This window comes from Xiphophorus hellerii, chromosome 7 (genome assembly GCF_003331165.1).
Source record: "Xiphophorus hellerii strain 12219 chromosome 7, Xiphophorus_hellerii-4.1, whole genome shotgun sequence".
NCBI classification, from domain to species: domain Eukaryota; kingdom Metazoa; phylum Chordata; class Actinopteri; order Cyprinodontiformes; family Poeciliidae; genus Xiphophorus; species Xiphophorus hellerii.
The window spans coordinates 4,008,415-4,033,421 of NC_045678.1; the positions used below are offsets into that span (position 1 = coordinate 4,008,415).

The 25,007-nt window shown below is 43.1% G+C and overlaps 1 long non-coding RNA gene across 2 annotated transcripts; it reads left to right on the forward strand.

Moving 5' to 3' along the window:
- The first annotated feature begins 1,632 nt into the window (after positions 1 to 1,632).
- LOC116723545 (uncharacterized) lies at positions 1,633 to 24,425 on the forward strand. 2 transcript variants are annotated; one of them, XR_004340004.1, is made up of 3 exons: positions 1,633 to 13,245; positions 21,659 to 21,732; positions 23,736 to 24,425. It is a non-coding gene; the product is annotated as an uncharacterized LOC116723545 (long non-coding RNA). The 2 variants fall into 2 exon arrangements; XR_004340003.1 differs by lacking the exon at positions 1,633 to 13,245 and having other exon boundaries at positions 20,265 to 21,732.
- The last annotated feature ends 582 nt before the right edge of the window (positions 24,426 to 25,007 follow it).

Genomic DNA, 25,007 nt, shown 5'->3' on the forward strand with positions numbered 1-25,007 from the left:
CCTAACCAGAAATCTCCAGCAGCCTGGGCTTCATGCTGCTCCGTGATGTGTGGTGTGTGTGTGTGTGTGTGTGTCATCTCCAAGCTGGCACCGTTTGTCATGTTCTGGTTAGCTGCAACTTGGGCAGAAGTTCCTGCATTGATTTACTGTTTTTAACAGACAGACTGAGGTTAGGATCCCGGTTGGGATTGGACACAGAACAGTGTTTTTCTGGAACAGCACCGGGGACTAGAGGGAGAAGGACTGCTAAAAGCTCGCCCACACACAAATGTGAGATATTCTAATGAGCAATCTGGCCCTTCTGAATCTTATTCACAGTGCAGGCTTCCTAAGATGTGTCACATTGTGCAAGTCTATCCATTTCTTGTTGGATTTTTTTGGTTTTATTTTATTTTTTTCCTAACTTGATATCAGTTTCTAAAGGTGTCAGTGATTAGATATGAAGTGAGCGAGTCGCTCCTCTGCCACCTGTGTTTCGCAGCTTTCTGCTCCTCGCCGTGCACGTCAGCATATAAAAAAAAGTGAAAATAATTTTAAAAGAAAAAGGCGCTGCATGCGGAATGGCGATGGCGGCCTCCGTGTCCCGATGGTAGGACTCTCACATCCTCTGCCATCTGCACCGATGCAGTCAGCAGAAAGCGGGGTCCGCTCGTCGGTTCTGTGTGAGTCCGCTTCGCAGCACACTCACATCAATAATTTAGTCAAACTAAACTTTCTAAAGCCCCGCTGCTCAAATCCAAACGCTCCCCCATTTTTTTTTTTTTTTGCAGCGGAGACCCACTGATCTCTTCGCTGAAAGCTCTTTGTGTGCAGCAGCCGGCGCTTACCTGTCGACATGAAAGATTCGAGCGTGTTCGACGCGAACCCTGAAATAAAACCAAAAACCCAGATTCGGGAGGAGCCCGAGTACAGCATTCAGCGAGCCCACACACTCCCACGCGTTTCCCCTCTGCTCCCTTCAGATGGAAGGCACATGACATCATTAAAGCGGTGCTCTAAAAAAAAAAAAAAATCACCGTGGGCACCGCGCGTGTGTGTGGGCAGCATGTATGATGCGTGTGTGTGTGTGTGTGTTTTGTTTCTGTGTGGGTGAGGGGGAATTGAAAGCCAAAGCTCCAGAGCCCGTGTTGGCTGCGTGTGCGTTAGTGTGTGCGTGCCCAGCCGGAGGCTCTGGTCCCGGGCTCCGCTGCCTCCCACACGAGGCTACGACTGAGTGGGAGGGGAGGAGTGGGCCGCGGCTGTGAGTCAACTTTGCTGTTGAGCCCCCAGACGAGACCGCGGGTTTCTCTCTCTCTGTGTCTCTGTCAGCGTTTAAAGCAACTTTATTATGAGGGGGAGTGCTCACATCCTGAAGACTGGCTGAGAGAAGGTGGACAGCTGAGAGTCCAGGTCCGGAGAGTTCGTTCTGCCGGACTCCACACCGGGTTAGCCAGGGTAGAGCCGCCACCAGCGGCTCGGGCAGGTCCCGGGATGAAACCACTGAGAGCCGCTCTCCTCTTAACGCGTAACATCGTCGTTGCGGTCCAGCCGCTCTTTACGCGACGCCATTATCCGAAGGGAATAACTTTTTTTTTTTAAACCAGGTCCCAGTGTGACATTTTTCCGTAACGGTCCCCTCGCGGAGATATGAAGTATTTATTCTACGCAAAAAAACAAAAACAAAAGAAAAATGGCGGATAGCATTGTGCTGTGTTCTGCTGTTTAGTTATATTCCTTAGCCCAATAAGGAACATATGAGTGTTACATTAACACGTCATTCTTGGGAGACGGGATGCTGTTTAGGGTGAGGTGGAAGCTGGTGCGGTGGACGCTAAGGGTCAAAAGCGCATGCGCGTTCTATGACATGCTAAAATCACAGCGCTATCCAGTGGCCTGACATGACAACTACAGCTGACTGAAGGCGTCTTAGCGGTGCCGTCAAAAACGTGGAACTTTTCCTCAATCAACATCCGAAAATTAATGCCTGCAGTTTCCAAGCAGAACCAACTAAAACAAAGTTTCAAGTAACTTTTCAGCAAGATATAGGAGTTTCTTTTAAGCCAACAATTCCTTTACATTCGTGAAAAGTACTAGTTACTCTGATAGATTATTTAACATATTTTTCTCATGTTAGGAGTGAAATAATCTGCCAGTAATAGCACTTTTTGATCAATATCAAGGAATTATTGACTTAAAACAAGCTCCTATATAATGCTGCAATGTAACTTGTACGTTAGTTTTCTCTTGTCTCAAGTGTCCAGAGATATTTCCCTTGAAACAGACCAAAAATACTTGGTAAGATGTGTTTTTGCCGTGTTTACAGCTCCCTCTCAGGCAGATTTGTGTGGATGTCAGGGACAGATGGTGATCTGAGCCCCAGACCCATCTGCTGGACCAGCTCAGCCTCTCTTACTCTGAGGAGAAAAGAGAAAGCAGAGCTTCCCACTGGATGGATATTTAACCTCCTGTGAATGACCTGCTCAAATTTCACACATGCATATGCAGAGGTCTCTGGTCACAAGCAAAGAGGTTTTTTTTGTTGTTTGTTTCCTTTTGGGAGACGTGATCAAGTTTAGCTTTTTATTTTTCCTGAGTTGCTTACAGAAATAACTGCAAAATCAGCATTTTCTCAGTTAAATGAGCCAATAAAGTAACAGAAGAGCAAGATTAGATCTGGATTCTGTGCATATCTCTGGAGCAGGGTTAGATTGCAAGACTACATCCCAAGTTTTAAACTTCTCACATCTCAGTCCTTCTCGTTCTTTGTGACAGATTCCTGCATTTATCTTTCTTTGCTCTAATGCAAAAAACTGCACATTTTTAGCAAATGTAGCCAAAAACATTAGGTTTAAGTTATGCTAACTCCCACCTGCAGGGGGCAGTATTTATTTTATGGTTCAGCATTACTTGATGCCAAGTTCTAGTCCGTGATCGATACGGCGAGGAACAAAAAGTCACACTTAACATCTTACACAAGTGCAAATATTGCAATATATTTCTAAATTAGCTCTACAAAAATTTTGATTTTGATTGGAAAAATATATATATATGATCGCAAAATCCCAATGGCATTGATTAGTGTGAAAAGATATTTATTATTATTTAATTTTTACAAAGTAATTATCTAATGCAGACACAGCTATTTATTAATATTGTAGCAGTTTGTTCTTGGGTTTTATCAGCACATTCTGGCGCAGCCGGCCCTTTAAGATTGAATAGAGCTAGAAACAGCGTTGTTCTTTTTCAGTCTCAGAAGCGAATTTCAGTGAGGTTTATTAAAGCATTTTAATAAATGCTTGGTGGAGAACGTCTTCTCAAGCAGATGCAGCAGGTGTCTGCAGGCTGCAGCTGCACATTTCTTTATTCATTTCTTTTCTTTCTTCTCTCTTTCTGTGTTTTTTGTCAGTCTTTGTGTTTCTGTTTTTCTGTCTGCTTCTGTGTTTGTGTCTTTCTGCCTTAGTTTTTGGGTTTCTGTCTGTCAGTTTTTTTTCCCTCTTTCTTTCTTTATGTCCTTCTTTCTTCCTCCCTTTATGTTTCTGCCTTTATGTCCGTGTTTCTGTCAGTTTTTCCTTCTTCCTGTGTTTCTGTCTGTCGTTCTGTCGCTATGTTTTTGTATTGTTCTGTCTTTCTGTGTTCTGTCTTTCTGCCTTTCCCTCTTTCTTCCAGTCTTTCTGGTTTTATCTTTCTGTGTCTTTCTCTCCATCTTTGTGTTCCAGTAGAGTGACTGATTTCCCTCCAGAGTTGCGTATCTCTCCAACTGTCTTCCCTCAGATGACTGGTGAGACGCGTCTGAAGCTGCTTTGGTTCCGTTCCAGCAGCTTCCTCAGACGCTTGCCAGCGTTTCTGGGCCGAGCTGGTGGTCCTGATAATGGAAGGTGGTTCTGCAGGAAGGGGGGTGAGGGAGTGGCCCGCCGCCCGTGGACGTTTGAGCTCAGCGTGGGCTGAGTGGGTGTGGAGCGCGGTGGGCGCCGGGTGGGACACGCTGGAGGGGCGACAGCAGGAAAGGCCTGAAGTGTTCGGAATGTTTCACAACCGGCCTCATCTCCACTGCAGCGTCAGGATGAGGGCGTCTGCTGCCGGTGTCACCGCTCAGACAGCCAGCAGCCAGAACACACACACACACACACACACACACACGCCAACAGACATTCTCCATAGTGTGACCCCTCACCGCCTTGGCAACGCTTACAGCGTTTATATCCTGTGAGTGGGCCAGCCAGCAGCGGAGTCACCGCCTTCACACAGGCGACGTTTTGTGGCTGCGAGCGAGAGAGCGGGCGAGAAAGACATAGAGAGAGAGAGAGAGGGAGGGAAAGTCTCTGTTTGACACCTCTGAAAGGAAGAGGAAGAGGAAAGGGGGGGGGAGCGTACACATGATGGCACCTCTGGGTTCCTTTAAAGAACATATGAACTGTTCTACTCTGTTCTCATGATGCTGTGAAGATTTTATTTTTTATTTTTGTTTTTGCTAAATTGCTAAAAGCAGATGTGCGTAATAACAATTTCAGTCATTTTGTTGTGTTTATATTATTAAATGTGAAAACGTGTCATCGTTCTCGGCATTGAGATTTAAATATGTTCCGTAGAGCTCAAAATGAAAACCTCTTAAACCTTTTAGTGTTTACGGCTGGGCGTTTATCGCGTCGTTTATCATTTATCGCGATACATTACTTATCGTGATAAGACTTTGATTTGTGGTCGTCACAATAAATTCTAACTAACGTTGTTTGCGTATTGTCGGGTATTTTTACTATTTTTCTCCAATGTTTGCTCAATTCCAGCATCAATAAATATCAATACACTTGAAAGTGTGATTAAATGCAGCGACTGTGTGCAGCTTGGTGATACAAATCGCACCGCTTCATGTGACTGGTGTCGTAAAGAATTATTATTACAAATGGGAAGTGTTTGTGTCTGTGGGGCTGTAAATGCTGCATCATCCAGTCACAGCCATACAGTTACCTAAAAGAGAAGAAATAGTTTTTCATCATAATCACAATAGTTTCACAAATTATTGTGACAAAACTTTAAGTGCATATCGCACTGAATATTAGTCAAAAATCTGCTGTTTTATTATAGCTTCACTGTCCATCAGAAAAGAAATAAAAATTTGAAGACCCAGTAAAACCTCGTCACTCTGCCCTATTATTATCCAAAACTGGTATTAATAATACATTTTCAGAGAATCCACATACACCCTTTTGCATGTTTTATGTATTTGTTTGTGAAGAAAAAAGCAACTTTTAAAACAAGAAATTTCTTTTTTCAGATTCAAATCAAGTTAGATTCTGATAGAAGAAAATCTTATAATCTTTTTGTCTTTTATGTGACCAGCAAAGCACACAGAAACGAGGAATAATGAAGGATGAAATAATTCAAGTCCATTCAGTTTGTCTCCATGGCGCCAATCCACAACAAATGTCACCTTGAGGCGTTTTCCAGAAAAATCACTTCAGTTCAGTCCTACAAACATTCCAATTGATCCCAGTAATCAAACAGCGCATCAAGCTCAATTCATTATTCAAAGTAGTTTAAATAGTTAAACCCGGCAGATTGCAATAATCATTGACTCAAAATAGAAATTGTTCAGTTGTGACTAAAGTGAAAAAAGGACTTTATGAATGACTAAGATGTAGATTTAAAAAAAAAAAAAAATTGTATTAAGTGAAACTGGACATGTAAATTTTGCAGACTGTAAATAAGGTTTAAAAACCTGCCCATCTGTGGAGGAAAACGTTAACGAATAACTTTAACGGTTAGAAACAAAACAGTTCTGATTGTTTTACGTAAAACAATCTCATTTCCAAACAAACTGTTTCTTCCATCTCCCAGCATTTTTTTCCCCTCATTTCTGTATTAGTCAAAGCAAAGGATGAAAATTTTGCCTTGACTTAATGAGAATAATCTGCTAGCATGAGATGCTATGACAATCTGCACCACAAAACAATAAAAATAAAAATACTAGTTATAAACGACTGACATCTACACAATATCATTTTATTAAGTGGCACTGGACATATGAATTTTGCTAACTAAATAGAAAAAAACTAAATTCAATTATTCTGGTCAAGAAATTGTCAACAATGAATATTTTTTTATTAAAATTTGCGTTGGAGTCCTGTTAACGGTTAAAAACAAAACAGTTCTGATTGATTTTCACGTAAAAAAAAAAAAAAAAAAAATCAATTTCTAAACTATATTCACGTCCTGCGGCAAAAATGTCTTCATTTCATTTTAGTCAAGGAAAAGGATGAACCTTCCTCCTTGACTGGCGACAACAGGGATAATAACAATAAGATGTTACGACAATCTGCACCAAAAAAAGGTTCAACCGTGACGTCACTTTGAGATCTTTGCAATTACTTGGCATAATTTATTGTTGAAATAAGGACCAAATAAAGTCGTAACCCTAAACCAAAAAAAAAAAAAAAAAAAAATCCCTTAATGCTTCCACCGTCACTATTAGTGCTCTTGCTTAATATGGCTTAACCCCATAACTAACCTTTGCGTCACAATAGAAGCATTTGTGTGTGACTTAATCAGACGTGTTGCATAAGTAATGGAAAATTCAGGCATCGCCGACGCGCCTCACTGGTTTTTAATGCTGTGTGTGTTTCTCCTGAGCTGACTCGTGTGACAGAGGAGCTGCTGCTATCCCTGGGCGTCATAAAAATCGCTGGTTTTCTCGGCGCGCGCGCACACACACACACACGCCCATGCACGCTCACACACGTCACCGCGGGGAGGCGGCGAGCCACAGAAGAACAAGCGGAGTGCTTCGAGATAAGACGTAGAGTCATGCCTCTGCAGCGTGACCGTTACGTCACGCCTCCCCATGCTGCACGGACACACTCGCCTAATATAGTCAGAGCAGCACACACACACACACACCCACGCACACACACGCACACACAGATCTGAGTGTAGGTTATTGTCTAGCTGCCAAATTTCTATCCGCCGTCCTTGGTTGGCTGCAAGCATGTGTTTCCTCAAAGGAGTGTGTGTGCGCACGCGCGCGCGTGTGTGTAACTTCAGTGAATGAAATGACGTCGCTGTTACGTCTGTTCTTGCCCATCATGGGTTGAGAGTTTCCGTTTGGCCCGGACAGGTGCACGCATGCCAAAGCCTCCTGTTTGTGTCTCGGTGTTGTCATGCGATTATTATCTTTTCACTCCAACCTTTGTGACTCGTCAGAGTAAGCAACCAAGTCACACGTGTAACCGGAGCCTAAAAGGGCCACGCTTATCCGCTGCTTTTCTAACAAACGGCCTACTTAAAGCATCATGTTTTAACTGAACAGGATCGTTGGTTGTCGATAGACATGAAAGGTTTCTAAATCGTCCGATGGATTGAGACACAAACACGCAGAGAACGTGTTCTAGTTTTTTTTTTCCTCTGGCATTTTAAAGTGGCAGTGTTACAAGTGAAGCTTCACATCATGTTATGATGTTATTCACTCATCAGAAACATACGTGGAGTGCTGCTTTGATTCCTTCATGCACGTTTGAGAAATCTTTTTAATCTCCCATGGCAACCATTCAGTTGTGCAGAACCCCAGGTTTTACCTAGCTCCGCCTCCGAGGACAAAGCTCCGCCTAGAAACTGCAGTTTCCAAACTTCCATGTTCCTTCCCGGCCTCGCCACTCCACAACCAAGCTCCTTCAGACTAGCTGGCAGCAATTAGCAAACACCTGGTGGACCTGTGCATCTGCTGAGCTTGTTATAGGAGCTACTTCTCAGTACAACGCTGTGAAAATATTATTAAAGGGTTAATAGAGGAGCCATGTGGAGATGATTTCTTGAAGGCAGAGAGTTTAAGAGACAGAGGCCCAATTTCTAAGTTGATTTTTTTTAAGTCATATTTGATATTTGGAGCATTTTACATAATTAATTGATTGTTCTGTAAAGTGATTCTATGTGACTACACCTTTAAAAATATATGCAATCTTCTCTGAAATTTTACATCTAACAGCACATCTCTGGAAATATAAAGCAATGTTTTGTTTTGGTTTTTTAAAGCCAATCAGTCTCACTCATGAGAGAAATCCATCATGCCTTCATATGACTTCTTTCCTGACGCTTCACTGCGTTACCTAACAATAGCGTGGAAACTTACTGCGGAATGTCAGTGCTTGTGTTTCTGTATCCCCCTCACAGCGACTCCCACAATCTCTCCAACAATGTTTACTTGGATAGATCTAGTGAAACCGCTGCAGCTAAGACAATAGGTGGTTGAGAAAGGTTGAAAACACACACACACACACACCAGAGGACACTTGCTGTCTTCAAATCTTCTCAGTTTCACACCCAGCCTCACGATTGATTGGCAGATGGTGATTCTTACATTTCAAGGAATCCAGCCTCTGCTCTCGGTCTTCTACGCTTTCCTGCCGTTTTAATTCCTTGACATCATTTGTGTGTGTGAGGGTGTGTGTGTGTGTGTGTGTGTGTGTCACCGGTGTCTCTATGGTCAGCTAATAAACTGGCCCCTCAAGCCGACCTGGTGGGATTCCCAGCCGGCCCGGCTGCCTGAGTTCACACCTTTTTGTTCACAGGAATCTCAGGAATCCCCAGCTTCCTTTCCACCGCAGTCTCCATTGTGTGTGTGTGTGTGTGTGGGTGTGTGTGTGTGTGTGACAACATGAAGGAAAGGCCCCCGCCTGTGTCGTGCGTGTGTGTTGAAACACATCTCCGCCCTTGTATCCACCCAGAGAATGCAAGCACGCAGTGTTCAAGCCTTGTGCCCACAATAGACTGAGTCACAGACTAAAACTGGTCCACTCCTTACTTTCTGAGCAAATTCACTTTTCAGGGACCAACGTAGCGATGCTCATCGATCCGTATCAAAGCGCGGTCGATGGGTCATACAAGCATTGTGCTCCAGATTTTTGAAAATGCCACATGCAAAGGAAACGCAGTGTTGCATTTTCTTCAAACTACTGTATGGTGTAAATGCTGAAGTATCTGAAAAATGAGGAAAATTTGAAGTTAGACGTTGACCTCTGGTCATATGTAAGATTATTTTAATATTATAGGTTAAAATGAATGACTCACTTTTTTAAAATAATTTTTTAGCAGTGACATCATAGATATTGAGTGATGTTCCCTATGATGTCACTCATCGTCTCCAACCTCTAAAGGTCATGTTAACAAATAATCCAAATTAACATTTACAAAATAAATATTTGTAGCTAGTTCATACAAAAATGTAGTTTGGTACGTTACTATGTTGATTTTATAAAATTTGTAATGGTGTAATTGCTTATTTCTGCATAAATACTATCAGCTGAAAATGACTAATTTGAATTTGACTATATTTTATCACTAATGTCAACAATATTGATTTAATATCACATCATTAAATCAATAGCGTTCACTTAAAGTTGAAGTAATTAAATCTATTCAGTTACATTCATTATCACTTTATTGACATGATGTTTTTTAAGTGGGTAATTGTCATTTTTCTGAATGTATGACAGTGCAAAAGTATCACCCTATCCAGAGTTTGTAAATATTTCTAATTAAACGCTGAAGAGAAATAGTTAGAGACAATTAAAACACAACCCGTGACTAAAAAGGTCTGATTATAGGATGCACTTCTATATTGGATTTTGTACATCTGACCCCAGAGGAATGCCTCACCCATCAGGAATCTCACCACACGACGCTGCTGCATAGTCATACTTCACTTTAACAAGAAACATTGTGGTGTTTCAATATCCCAGGATCTCGTTACACCCTTATTAAATACCTAAAACTGCAGTTGAATAGACATAAAAAGGGCAAAAATGCAATTAAACTTTACGGCTTCTTTGAGGGCTAATGGCCTCCACGTATGCGGCGCCCGTTCAGCCTCTGCGCCGCGCGCCGCCCTGTCGGCTAAATGTTTTTCACTCAAATGACCACCGAGTTGTGATGCTCTCAGCTGCTGCCGTTTTCTCTCCCTCCAGTTGCTGCTGCGCCTGCAGTGTGCATAAAAGGGTTGAACGAAGCGCTAATCACGAATGGCTAAGCTAACCGCTCGCTAAAAGTAACCGCTCATTTAGGCTAACCCAAGAACTTTTCCCGAGAACAGGCGTTTGCTTTTTTTAAACATTTCTTAACGATCGCATCAAAACATGGCAGCGATGTAATGTAACGTTCAGAGGTCCTCAACTCCTATTTGCAGCTTTTTTGGAATAGTTTTCATGCTAGCTGTTAAAAGCTTGCCGGTGTAGAAAGCGCCGTGGTTAGAAAGGAAAGGCTGATCCAGTCACTGCAGAGATAAAACGTGATTGTTTCAGTTCAGAGGAATTCAGCAGAAGAAATCTTGAATTCATGTGTCGCAGATTAGCCGCCACAACAAGTTTTAAATGGTCTGTGGATATCTTAAAACTTTTTATTTTTTTAGAAATGTAACTGGAGTTCAACCAGTTTCTGCCAGCCGAGTTATAATTTCAGCGCTGAAGTGTTGCTGTCCGTCAGCATGTCTGGAGTCAGTTAGGCTCTGATTCATCAAGAATGCTTAGTGCTTCACTTTATAACCATTCATTTTCTGTGAATCATTCAGACCAGCTCACTCTCTCTCCAGACAGAACGAATCCACATCCATCTGCCGATACGCCGCTGAGGGCCACAGTCTACGGTCACTGCAGTCTTGAAAAGTTCAAATTGGATTTTAGGTCTTTGTCAAGGTCTGGATACAGCAGGAGAAAAACAAATGCGGACAGAGAATTTCCAGACTGCACATCTTTTTTCCCCCCCAAAATCTTAAAGATAAATGTTGGAGTTTGTGAAATATGAATTCCTTGATTTATTCATAGATGATGTTGCTTTTCTTTGATGAACTTTTAATCCGACTCGTTAATCGTTTCGGGTTTGGAGTCACTGATTGAAAAATCAGAAAAGGGAATCGCCTGTCTCTTAAGTCAGGATGTTCAACTTGACCTGCTAGTTCTGGTTAAGATGTGAAAAAGGTCTGCCAAGTGTTGACACTGTGTGCTTTTAATATCTGTAAGGAAAATGAAGACATCAAAGCTTACAAACTGTCTTTCATGTAGAACAATCCAACCCATATTTGACTTAAATTTTAAAACAGATTAATTACATTTCCTCTTTCATATGTCAAAATCAACGTTTGTTTAGTGGTTTGGCAAATATACAGATAAAAAACTTTGTTAAAGGATTTGTACTCAAATATTCAGAATGTTAGACTGTAAGTAATTCTAAAGTTTGAAATTGAATTTGTTTTATGCACTGGACTTATTTTATCATCATCATTGATGTGGAAAAAAAAACAGCAACAACAAACCATTGTAAAGATCAGCTCACATAGTCATAGTCAGACATATGTCATCTGCATAAAGTTTTATCCCAATATTTATTTTTGTACACTGAATAATAAAATTGTGAACTTCTCAGCTTGGCTTATTACCTCATTCTGGGTTAATAAGATCACTGAGTCCTGGAAATGTCTCCTAACATTTCCCCTGTGGACATTTATTCCCATTTAGCTCCTCAGATGAGACCAGATGAGTCTATCTTGATTGAAGACTTAAGAAAGCATTTGGTCGCATTATTTTTAGACAACCTTTGACCCTAATGATTGCCCTCAGGAGTGACAATGCAGAATAGCAACATGTGCATATAGGTCAAATATTGCTCAATTCCACTTGCTACATGACTCACAGAAGTTATTTAAATAGATCCGAAAGGACCCTGACAAAGGCCGGAATCTCTCTCCACTAAAACACTGGTGTGTAACTTTGTGTTTGCACACCACAATGTGTGCAATGGGAGCATAACAGGGGCACATAACAGCGTGTCCTTTGGTGAGTCACATGGCCTCTTGTGAGTAACAAATCAGTTATGCGATTCCTTAAGTTCAAGCCTGCCATTGGACGCTGCTGCCCTGCCCTAGTTTTGGATCCCGTGCCAGCAGGGAGGAGGGTGTAAAACGGCGAGGCAGGGTGGGACCGCCGCCCGCGGGTGTGGCTGGCGGACATGGCGTGGGGGAATAGAATTGGGGCGAAAAGGCAGGATGTAGGTAAGAACCTGGATTGCGGTCGTGGCGAGCTAACTTACGGGGGGGTAAGTTAAGGTCGCCGCAAAGAGTCAAGAGGAACCGCTTGAATTCTTAGGTACTTTCTTTGACAAACCTGTGGTTATAATGAGGTTTCTCACTTGCTCATGAGGCAGTCCATTCTTGACAACCTGAGTACTTTCTCTTTGTGGTCTATGTAATCGACGAAGGAGCCCAGACGTGATGCACGTAAGAGTGTTTGTTTATGTTGGTGAGTCTTGAAGTCATATAGACCCTTCTGCCTCCTTCTTCTAAAGATTGGTCAACTCTTACTAAAGATGCCCCAGACTTCTAGCAGGGGGGAGTTTCCTTTTTTTTAACACACAAGGGATGCACACCCATGCACATTTACTCCACCTCCCTCTCCACCCCTCCTTCCTTCCTCTTACTGCCGTTTTTTCTGAATGGTCCTGTCCTCTTCCTAACCTCAACCGAATGCTCTGTAAGGAGAGACTGCCCTCCGTGTTAGGCTCAGCCCCCCAACAGTGCAGCTATAAGAGAGAGTGCTGTCGGACTTGTGTGTGTGAGAGCTGGACGGTGTCAGTCAGTCAGACAGTACTTTTCATTTGGTTGCAGAGGTGGGAGGGTTTATGGTAGGGAGGGAGGGTGAGAGGAAGAGAAAGGGAGAGCACTGTGAAACATGTGATAGTGCAACTCTGGCCGGGGCTTGTAGGGAGTTTAACGGCTGTGGTGTCTCCAGAGCTCTGGGAAAGCACCTTTAGCCCAGAGGGAGCCTCTCAAACTGTGAGAAAAATTGTGTGCGCAAGACAGAGAGAGGGGAGGGGGGGATAGAAAGTGAGAGCCGGTTATGCAGCGCACTGCCGCTGTCACTTTAAGTCTGTTACTGATTACACTCAGAAGAATGCAAGCGGGAGGAGGAAATGACAGGAAAAAAGAGTGTGGATGAAATCTTTTAGGGAGTTACGAGTGAAGTTTCGCGCAACTTGCCGTCACAGTTACAGACAGTGACGTGGGTGAGAAGTTGTTACCCAATAGTGGGTCTCTATCTCGCTCGCTCTCCTTCGTCTGTGTGTGTGTGTGTGTGTGCTGGAGGCAAGCAGAGTTAAAGACGCAAGGATCCCTTCACGAAGAGCGAAGAACACCCAGAGACACCGAGATTGGAGGGAGGATGAGGAGCTGGGGGGAGATTGAGGGGGGTTCCCTCATTCCAAAGTCAGCACCAGGAGGAAACTCCCACCCAGACGGTAAGTGAAAAAAGGAGAGAAAGAAAAAAAAGCAAAAGACTTCCAGCAAAAAAAGAGCTGCTGCTGCTGATGGGTATCATATGTTGGATGTTAAGGTTTGAGAAACGGTTCCCAGACCCTTCATAGGCTGAGAGAAAGAACAGGAGGCTGTGGCGGACAGTGTTGGGTGAAGTAGAGGAAATGCCTGAATGAGCTTTTGAATTGTGTGTGACCAGTTTTTGTTTTTTAAAACGCCTGTGTGTGTGGGTGTGTGTGTGTGTGTGTGTGAGATCAGTTCCAGCTTGGTCCTAAAGTCCAAACCGGTCATTTGGGCCACATTGCGATCGCATTAGGGAAACGTGAATCATAGCTATATGGTTCATTCTTCTGCCTCTTCCTCAGAGTCTGAAGGAAGCGGCGTTTGGTATGTGGTAGTCTGATTTATCAGTGCCTGATGCTAAGTGATTAGCTGTTAATAAGTTATTTTCTTCCTGCTGAGGCTCTACTTCCTCTGACTGCCTTTCGGTTCTCCCCCAACCCCCTTTTCCTTTGACACAGATAGTACTGTCCGGTCCATCTGCTCAGCAGCAGACAGCATGAATGAACTGAGCATGCAGGTGGGTGGGGATACTATGTCACACAGTGTGGACGCTGCTGTTTAACTTCTTTATGAATGGACACTACGGGCGGCTGATGTGATTGGTTAAGCCTGGCGTTACAACCGGTGAGCCAGGATTCAGTGTTTGGATCAGTCTCCACTGTCTCTCTGACTCTAAAAAAACCCCTCTGTCTTTGGGTAATAGTGTGGGAATGTGCCTTTAAGGAGTTGTGTGAATCAGAGCCAGTGGTTCCGAATGACATGTTTTCCTGAGATGGGCTGAATCACAAGTTGAGCAGTGGTTCTTGTGTATTGGTCTTTCATGCGTCTTCCCAGCTGTTGTTCTTCAGATTATCTCCCACTCTGTCTGACTAAGACTTTTGATGTCAAAGCTTGATGCATCGGTGTGTGTTTTTTCATGTGTGTGTGCGTGTCTGCGGTCATAAATCAACCGGGCCCTCCATAACCACGTGAGCCGCTGCCAGCAGCCCAACCTACGGCCACACACGCATGCACACCCTGCGCCTTTTTCACTGCAGTTCAATGACAGCCACTCCTCGTGCTCCAACAAGACATGTCCACAGTCTCGTTTTGCCCCTAATATCCCCCTAGGGTCACCGTGGGGGCCAGTTCTCCAGAACACACAACTCTGTAGTTTATTGTTCCGAGAGGTGCGATAGAGGGAAAGAGGCGGAGAAAGAGTGTGGGGAGTGGTGATAAGGAATTGTCACGTCCGAGTGCAAGGATCCACGAGAGCTTATCTGGGAAAGGTTCCGATGCGATTGTCAGTGGGGGCAGATCGACGGTGAGATGCATCACAGGTATCTTGATGGAGCAGATTACATTCCTCTGAAGATTAGCGTGGAATCGGCCCCTTTGTCTTGTCAAACCGCCTACACAGTGAACCCTGACCTGGTTTTCTTGGCAGGAAGTAATTTAGGTAAACTTTGCTTCTGTTACACACCAGGTAAAGTTGCTCTGCATTCTGAAACAATGCATCGATGTTTCTGTGAGAATTGTTCATTGTTTTTATTTGAAAATGTGCAGACAACAATTTAAAAGTTGGACATCTACTGTACATGGTGTCTGACATGGTTGACCCGTCATAGGTGAAGTCCTTACTGTATATGGGAGCTGATGGATGTGAGTCTTTTGTCTCCTTGAGCAGGTTCCATGTCATAGTTATCACTCGGAGTTACCTAAGTCAGTAATATTTATTTTCCCATAAACTGAAGACACAAAGAGATTCTGCCATGATCTATCATAAAGCAAAAGAGGCCTTCTAAAGTAAATAAGACTTTTTTGGCAATCGAGTTTAGGAAACAAAATTTCTACCAAATTAGCAAGATAATGAATATTGCCATTCTGTGTTGACTTTGTAGCCAGTTTTTGCTCAGACTGTCAACTGTGAACAAAGCTAGCCCCAGATAGCGATTCAGAAGGTGACCTTCTAAGTTAAAGACGTTTTCGACGATAAAATTTAAGAAATAAAATTTGTACCAAATAAGCAAAATAAGCTGGATTGACTTTTTCACCAGGTTTTTGCTCAGATTTTCAATAAACGAATGAAGCTACTCTTAGCTAGCCTTGGCTTGCTACTCATATGGTGGCTTTTTACAGGTAATAAGACTGCTTTGACAATCAAACTTAGGAAACAAAATGTATTCCAAATAAGCAAAACTATAAACATTGCCATTCTGTATTGACTTTATAACCAATTCTTGGCTCAGACTGTTGATAGTTGAATAAAGCTAGCCCTTGGTAGCTACTCCGAAGGTGAAGGGTTGATGTAATCTTATGTGAACTAAAGTCACTAATACTATCTGTCATCAGCAATAGCATCCAAATAAGTTCTTAGTTCAGCTCATGAAAGGGCTTCAGTGGACTTTAATCATGTTCTTGCATAGTTCAACATGGCGGTCAATGAAGAATGATGAGACTCCCTCAAATACATGGCATTGTTATTTTATCATTGAATATTGTAATAATGAAATCAAGTTTAGGCAACCCAAATGTTTCTCATGACTTTCACATCCTGGTGACTAAAATAAGTCAAAACAGATTGTGAAAGGCCATCCAAGTGGTCAAGCATTCTATTAGCCTGCAGACCAACCATGCATAGCAGCTTTTTGCGATTGCAGTTTGGGACGCTTCTTATATGAGTTTAGTTAATGCTATTTGATGTTTTATGCCACTCTATTTAAGACTAGACAAGAGCAAAAACCAGCATTTGGATAAAAACAATAACCCTGGAGTGTTTTTTTATTTGCCATTACAGATTGGAAATTATTTTAGATTATCTGCTATCATGTTTAAATTACCCATGAGCATCTAGCAGATGATCATAGGAAGGTAACCTTGAGTAAAAAATAGCAGTTACACAAAAAATTAAAACAAAAATGAATATGACACCTGAGTACATCATAATATTAATAATATGATCTTATTCATTCCCAATCACTGCAAAACCAAAAAGACATGTTGCTAAAGCTCACTCTGTTCATGATGCAATAATGATGAGTTATTGCATCATTATTCCTTTTTGACATTCTTAACTTGAAGTAGAATCTGTGGAACAGGGTTGTGTAGTTTATTGGTGCCAAACAGACGTGCTGCTCAGAGCTCCCCAATTGTAGTTTTAAAACTACAGCTTTTATTTTGTAAGAATGATGGATAGCAATTTCTCATGAGTGAGTGTCCGCACGATTGGAAAGTTCCCCAAACCGATGAATTTGTCTTTCTAGTAAATGGCAGTTTTCTGACGCAGCCGTCTTTCAGCCAGTTGTCTGGCAGTGCCCAGCAATAGGTGGGGGAAGGGTTCTGCTGCATTAGTCTGGGTTTCAAAAAGCAAAAGTACGATGGGAAATGTTTGCCATCTTTGAGATGGGTCTGGTGAAAGTAGCCGTGTTTATGTACATGCAACACTAATGTTGTTCAGTCAAAAGCAGAAGCTTTAGCTGCTACCCAAATATATAAGGGTTATTTTAGGCATGGCACCAACATGTAGAGCTACTACCAGATTAATGCCAAACAGTGTGAGGCATTTAAGTTTAACTGATGAGTAGGGAGTACAGTAAGATGATGCTGTAAGACCATAGTTGGTTAGTCTAACTTTAGCCATCTACTTGCCTCTGAAATAGACAAGCGGTGTGCTGGTTGACCTATTCAGAAAGAAATGAACGTGTTCTGGATGTGAACCTAAACCTGACTCACCTGAATAAAGTAATTAGGTAGTGGAAAACAAATAAAACGGCAGCAATTAGCCTTGGTTTTTAGCAGGCGGCAATAAAAAAAAAAGGTTGGACTGAAAGAAAGGATCATAAGGTTTATCGCACGGGAAGTTAATTATTGTCAAAAAGAAAAATGTCAAAATGTATCAGCTGTATGTTAGAGGATTTTACTTTGTCTTGATATATGTAGTGATATTGGTTTCATGAACAGTGTTTGCTCTGACAAACCAAAGTTGAGCAGTTGTACCTCTGTGATCTTGGGTTGGGGGTACGTTTTTATTTTTAGAAAATTAATATTATGTTTTCTGAGGTGCAGAAAAGTACTATGGGTGAAGGGGAGCAGACATTGAGTGTTCGTGGTCAGACTGGCAGAATAGGACTTTGCTTCAGGGCTTCCCGTCATGACCGGCTGTCTTATTCCACCGCGAAGGGTGGCAGACGCACATGTTTCCTGAAGGTGGGAAAGGCTGAGGGAAGTTAAACCGCAAGTCACCCCTATCCAGCCCAAACCTCCGGCTGGTGTGTATGGCAGTGAGACATTGCAACATGGCATAGTTCCACCAATGCTGGTGGAGTTATGTAACAAAAACTAGGTTAAGAAGTCTTCACCATGACTTGACTCATTTCCTCTCTCCCCACTTTCCTTTTCACATGACTCTCTTTGTTTATATAGCAACAAGTCTGTCATTCTCCGCTAGATTGTAGAGTTAAGGCTTGGTGGCATGACTTTCACGTCACAAGACTGAATGCTGAACGTGCACAACAGGAGGAGCTGGCTCCAGCCTCTGTATGCATGTGTCTTCTCTGTACTTTCTGTGAATGGGCTTTTTCCTCTGTGTGTGTGTGCGCACGGGTGTGTGTGCTCTCTAGAACAGTCGTTCCAACGGTGTTCAAACCACACCTGGCCTTCTTCCTCCTTTGCTCATATATGGGCAGAGCTTCCCCTACCTGGGCCCCAGACTGAATTCCAATAAGTGGCAGCCTTTTTTTCTGCATGTGTCGGTGTGTGTGGGTGTGTGCGTGGGGGCGTGTGCGTGCGCGCGTGTGTATGAACCGACACAAATGCGTGTAGTCGTGTGTGTGTGAGAGGAAAAGGTAGTGGAGACGGATACACGTCATGGAAAACCAGGATCAATGGGCAAGGCAGAGCTGCGTTTTTAAGGTGTTCCTTTTGTTTTCCGAAGGTAATCAGTTCACACAATGACTCAGCTTGGCTGATTATTCAAAGTGGCCAGTGCAGGAAGACGTCAGAAAGGAATTGGGACTATTGCACAAGATCAGTCTGATGCTGAAGCAGATTAGCAGGTTCTTTCAATCAAGTGTCAAACTCTTGGGAAGTTACCTAAGAAACTCTCCCTGCTGCTATTGTCCTGTTTCTTAACTGGTGGCGTTAAGAGTTGAGATATTAGCGGTCAGGTTGTTGCTCTCCCAGCCAGAGCTCACATTATAAAACTCTAGACTCCACATTGCTGCTTGTTGGGAATAACGAAGCAGATTTATAGCCACGTGTGCCAGGGTGCAGTCCTAGTTCTCCGTAAACCCTGTGACCCAACAAAGGCAAAGTGCCTCTTTTCCCCAACGTTGGACAAAAGGACACTTTTCATCTTTCTATCCCTTCTCAAACTGACACCCCTCCATCCTCTCGCTGCACCTCTTTTCTTTCCTGAGCACTTCTGCCAGGCCCTCGTAAAGCAGCTCGAGGAGGGAGTTCACTTTCCTCGCTCTTTTCGCCAGCTCTTTCCCATCAGTCCAGCCTCCTGGAAAAGCCCGCAGACATCGCTCTCCTCCTCTGGAGCTGGAGCTCTCTCTGGAGAAGGCCTTTCGCTTGCTACACTTTAAGCCTGAAGCCAGTACGATAATTGAGTGAACGCCATCAAGCAGCAGCCCAGGGGAGCCGTTTAAAGAGCGCTTGACATGTAAACCCTGATGGGGAGATATGGGACTTCCACCGGTCTTTCTGGCGGAGACGGATCAGCATTGATACAAAGCTGTTGGTTTTCTCTCTCCGTTTGGGTTGAGAGTTTTTACTCACAATCACAGCCAATTAAGACTCTCAGTCTGGGGTCTGCTGGAGTCTGTGCACCCGATTGACTGGTTACTGCTTTATTGGCAGGAAGCACTCTGTGCTCACTGCATCTTATCACCTAGAAGAAGCATCTCTGTAAAAAAAAAAAACCAAAACATTTTGGTCTAGGACAATGTATGATTATTCACTTTAATACCAGTTCTGCTTCAAAAAGTGGACATACTCTGGTCTTAAAGTTGTCTCTTTTTTTTTTAAAGAAAATTGCAAGAAGACACTAACCGCTGCCACTGAAAGTAACAAAGTTGTCTTTCAGTGAGTGCAGAAAGGGAAGGGGAAGAGGAAGAACTCCAATCATCCTTCAGACCTATTTTTGGATCCTTCTTCTTGATTCGTGAACATGCTCCGGCAGTGCAGGTTTTTGATAGATAACGAGCGCCGAGCTGCAGCCGAAGGAAACCTTAAAGATGGAGCGAGGAACAGGCTGAGCGCACTCAAGAAGTGGAGAGACAGGGAATGCATCCACACCCAGCTCACACGCCCACACCCACACCCACGCCCACCCGCGCACACACACACACACACACACACCCCCACATGCCCACACATACTTGAGCAGCAAACAGCACATGTACACAAACGGTTTGCAGCAGAAGTGCAACTTACAGTGCACATACACACAGAGACACATATTTTTAAGAATGGTCACCCCCCCCCCCCCCCCCCCCCCCCCCCCCCCCCCCCTTTACATTCATGCTAAAGCATGGCAATGATTCAGTTCCTCTTTGTCCTCTCCTTGAAAGTTTGTGTGGTGTGTATGTGCTGCATGTGTGCACACAGTTGTCACTTTGTGAATGTGTTGCTGGTGTGTGTGTGCGAATGTGGATGTGGTCAGGCCCAGTCATCTTCGAGGCAACTAAGAGGAAACCCACATCAACTGCCATGTAACCACACTCTAGGAATAGCAGTGCCCAGCTCAAGTAGGAATGGAATGACACGCCTGGCCTCGCCCCTCCTCACCCACGCTAGCAACCCCCATAACCCCCACCACCCCTCCCACCCACACCACCCACACACCCTTCCTCAACCGGTGCAACTATTTTTTTCTTAAGTTCGAGCTGCTTGGCTGTTGCCGGTATCTTGAGGAGGGGGTTGGGGGGTGGGAGGCTGGGGGTTGCAGGCACGCGTTTCCCTTTGCGGTGTCGATGACCGGCGCGGTCGTTGCAACTCTGCGCCCCGTGGTCCGGATCCTTGTCTGATTGGTCTTTGGTTGCTGCAGTTGGAAACCAGTGCTTCCAGGTTTCCTGTTATGTCTCCAGCTCAAGCTTTGTCTTACAAATCAAATGCTTTAGTAGCAAGAAGAAAAATCTGATTGGTGTACGCTAGAGATAAAACTTACAATTTTAAAACAGTACGATACGATAAGGCAATATGTTTGCAATATTTTTAGTAAAAAAAAGGGAACAAACTGCAAACCTTTGAAGGGATCTTGTGACCATCCTCATCTAAGTTACACCAGTCCATCTACTGCTGGTTTTATGCATGGCTAACAGCAACGGCTTGATAGCAGGAGTTTTAGCAGCTAACAGCTAAGACCAACTGCGTTAATTTTAAAATGCTTACAAAGTATTTGGGTGAAGTCTATTTAACTTTTTAATAAGTACCAGACATGCTGCCTGAGGTTGGATTTAAAAGCAGTGAATGCCTCTCAATCGGACGTAGTATGTATTTCCCTCAAAGTGGTGCCAGAGAAGTTGATGCCGGTGGGCAGGCAGGACTTCCTGTGGTGGTTCTGAAAACACTCCTGTTGTTCAGCAGTCTGATGAAGCCAGTCATTTTTTTAATGTTATGAAGAATCTCCTTCAATGCTTTAGTAACAGCATTGACCTAGATAACTGTCAATAAGAGTGAGAAAAACATTTCATCAGTCAGGTGCAGCAGGTTAACCCAGGAACTACTTCTGTTATGGCTTCAAAATAAGAGTCTCAAACATTGACACAACAGCGCATAGAACTTATACCATTGACACTGATCGACATTTAAATACGTCAACTTCAAAATATAAAATACTACAATATGTAAAACCTGCATAAACACCATTTGAGATTTATAAATTTGGCCTAATACACAGCATAGTTTCACAGCAGTAGGAAATGTTACATATTTTGACCTAAACTGATCACGGACTCTATTAAACACTTTATGATTTGTAAAAGATTTACTGTTTGCACTAATAAAAAACAAACACAATTAGTTTTGGCCAAAATATTGATACATTTCTGACAAATGTTGATGACGTCACTATTGTGTATTTGTCTCCTGGATGTACTGGTACAGCTCTAGTTTGTACTGTGGACCTCTCTGCTTTGTGGCGGCTGCAGCATCACCAAAGAGTGGAAAAAAAGACGTAGATAAAACTATATGACCTTATCTGAGGTCCTGGGAACTTACACATGCTCCCTGGTTTGGAGCTGCTACTTAAAAACTGAATGCAGCTGTCTTTATGGGTTTGTTATTTTACAGTGTGCCTACTGTAACCTCATGTCTGAGTGGAGTCTAAAGTCTTTCTTTTCTGCTTTACAGGGAGGCCACTTCTGCAACAACTTTTCTGAAAATATAACCGAACATCCATGTGACCACAGCAGTTTCCAAGAAAGGTAACCTTCTTTCTTTTTTTTTTTTACTTCACCACTTTCTTCCCCCACACTTCCCTTCCCGCCATCTTTTTTTTTACTTTTTATTTTTTTAAGAAAAACTGCGTTCCCTCCAGCAAAGAACAGAGCCCCAGGCCACATCCTTTTACACCTCTTCAAATCCCTCGGCACAAAGCCTCAGTGGGAGAACTCGCATTCTATCATAGATATTTCAACTGCTGGGGAAAGACAAAAGATTGCAACCTCAAACGTGAGAGTGAGACGTCGCTGCTGCCGCCGTACAAACGCGGAACGACTCGGCATGAATGGTGACGGGAGAGGCTGGAATGTGGGCCGTGGGGGAACGGCAAAGGGAAGGCAGCACAGTTCTGTTAATTAAAAGAAATTGGAGTCAAGTGACCATCAGCTGGTGGAGGATTGTTTGATTGATAGGGTCATGGGGCTTCAGGTATGCAGAGAGACTGAGAGGGCCAATCATCCAGGATGCCTCCCCGGTCTCCGCTCCCTTTGCAACACCTATTGACTCTTTGCAGCAACGTCACTTAAACACGCTGAGGCGCCATGACGGACATCTGAACAGAAGGTACACTTGCAAGTTTTCCCAAACTTGGGAAGTTTTTGCCACTTGGGAAAACTTGCAAGTATAAACCATGCTTGTCTAAACCAAGAATGGTTTATACTTGTTTTAGACAAGCTAATATTTTGTGGAAGTGGTTCACAACAGTTGGAAATAGCTAGCTTAGAAACGGACCCACACCCCCTTCCTCAGATCGCCGGCTTTGCCTGAATTCATGCCACATGATTCATTATGTCATAAACTGCGTTTTCTCTTCCAGCAGAACATGCTAGGCTACATAATGCTGGGGCATCTTCTATATGATTACTAATGATTAGACACCTACCTTCTCCATAGTGCAATATTTGATTGTATTTTGCTAGTCTGACTTATGAAGTACATGAACATTAATCTTCTTACCTGGTGAAAAGCTTTGACTGCAAGTCCACAAATGTCCCAAGGGCCGCTAGTCCTTATGATTGACAGCAGCTGTCCATCATGTCTTCTTTCCTCATTCAAAGTTATACAATAAAATGACAAGTTTGGTTTGCATCATTATCTGTTTGTGCAGCTGACCACATAGCATCCTATAATCATTTTTAAAGTGAAATGAACTAGATAGAAGCAGCATCAGGCTACCAGCTCTTGTTTGACAGGTTTTAAAGGAGCGTTTTGGTTGTTTTGACGTCCATCACGGCGGAGCAGGCGTAGTTCTGAAGAGTGGGTTGGGTACTTATCGTATCGTTTATCGGGATAAATTTCCTGCCATGATAAGATTTTGATTTGTCGTCACAATAAATTACGATTAATGATGTTTGAAAACCCCTCTATTATTATTATTATTATTATTATTATTATTATTATTATTATTATTATTATTATTATCAATTATCAATACATTTGTTACATACATACATGACTGGTGTCCTATAGACGTGTTTCACAAATAGGTATGTTTTTCAGGAGCAGCTATACAGTTCTTATGGTCACTTTTATTGTTAACACAATAGTACCACAAAGTGTCATGACAAAACTTTAAGTCCACATGACCAAGCCGTGGCGTGACGTCATGTGCAGAGGGTCAGTATTATAGGGACGGAGTTGGCGTTCCCGTTACGTGTCAGGGCCGGGGCTGGAGCCGACACGGTGCGGCCTCCGCCTGCCGTGCCTCAGGGCTAATGGGAAAGAATGACAGGAATCTGCCACTGATAATGCCAAGCTTGGAGATGTTCGTCAGCAGATAATCTCCCATATCCTTCCCCTCCCTCAGGCTGCTCTTCTTCTTTCTGCTTGATCTGGTTGTCCCCTTCTCCCACCCCGCAACCGCAACCCCCGCCTGTTCATCAATGACTCTCATTTTTGTTGTACAGAATATTTTGGTAGTTTTTTTTTGTTTGTTTTTTTTTTTTTGGGTGGGAGTTAATAACGGAACTGTTCGCTCTGTTCTCAGATGGCGTCCGCAGAAGTGTGCTGTCTCCCGTCTGTCGCCTCGCTGCTCTCTGGTGACTGTCAGCTGCTCAGTAGGCAGTGTAGATCCTGTGTAGCAATCAGCAGCTACATCTGGCTACTGGGTCTCTGACGGCTCCGCCCGCTTCCCGGTCCTTCCGTCGGCCCGTGGCACGTTCCCGCTCCATCACTGGTCGGGGGGCCCGTCCAGTGACAGGATGTTCTCTGTGTCACAACTCCACCAGGGCCCGTTATCACATTTGTTCTTCTTCCTGTTTTGTCAATCTCATTTGGCATCTCTGAGTTTCTGACTTCTGATTGAATTCCGTTTACTTTGATTAAGCTACAAATGGATACATTTCATTAAAATTGTGTTGAAGAATGCCTAAAAAGCCACACTAGGGAGATATTTGCTTTGTCCTGAACCTGGCATACAATGTAGATTCCTGTGTGGTTCAATTCTACAGCTACATTGTCTGCTGGGTTTCTGGCTAGCAATATAAGCTTCTGTGACATGAAGGTCATCTTTACTCCATAAGGTAAGAATTGATCTACTGTGCTGCCAAAAAGTATTTGCCCCCTTTAAGATTTCTTCTGTTTTTGTTGTTTTGTGACATTTAAATGTTTCAGATTGTCCAACAAATGTTAAAGTGGCAGTGTTGTGTTTTTTCCAGACACATAATGGCATATCATAGCACAATCAAGTAACTATGTTACTTTTATTTGTTATAAAAATGCTGTATATATCAAATATGACTTAAAAGAAATTTGACTTTGCAATTGAACACTTTAAAATTGGGCTTCTGTTTCTTTAAGAAGCCCCTGCTCTTTCTGAACCTCTACCTTCAGGAAGTCATCACAACATTGTTTTTCCATTAACCCTTTAACAAAGTTTTTAAACGTGTTGCACTGAGAAGTAGCTTGTAATAAGCTTAGTAGATGCTCAGTTCCACCAGGTGTTTGCTAACTGCTGCTGCTAGTCTGAAGGAGCCGTCGAAGGCTGCAGCTCCACATAGCGTTCATTTATTAGTTGGAAAGAAAAATCTATCTAGACTTTGACAAACTGAGAGCTGAATGGTTAGGGTTCCAACAACAACAAACTTTGACTAATTGGAAGACAAATGCTTCTTCTTCTTCATTTCCAGGATTTTGGTCAAATATTCTGTGGACTGATGAGACAAGAGTCAAATCTTTTTCAATGTGTGTCGTTCATCTAGCTTCTAACTAACTATCATGGCATTTCAAAAAAAACAACACAACGCCTGCAGTCAACCCA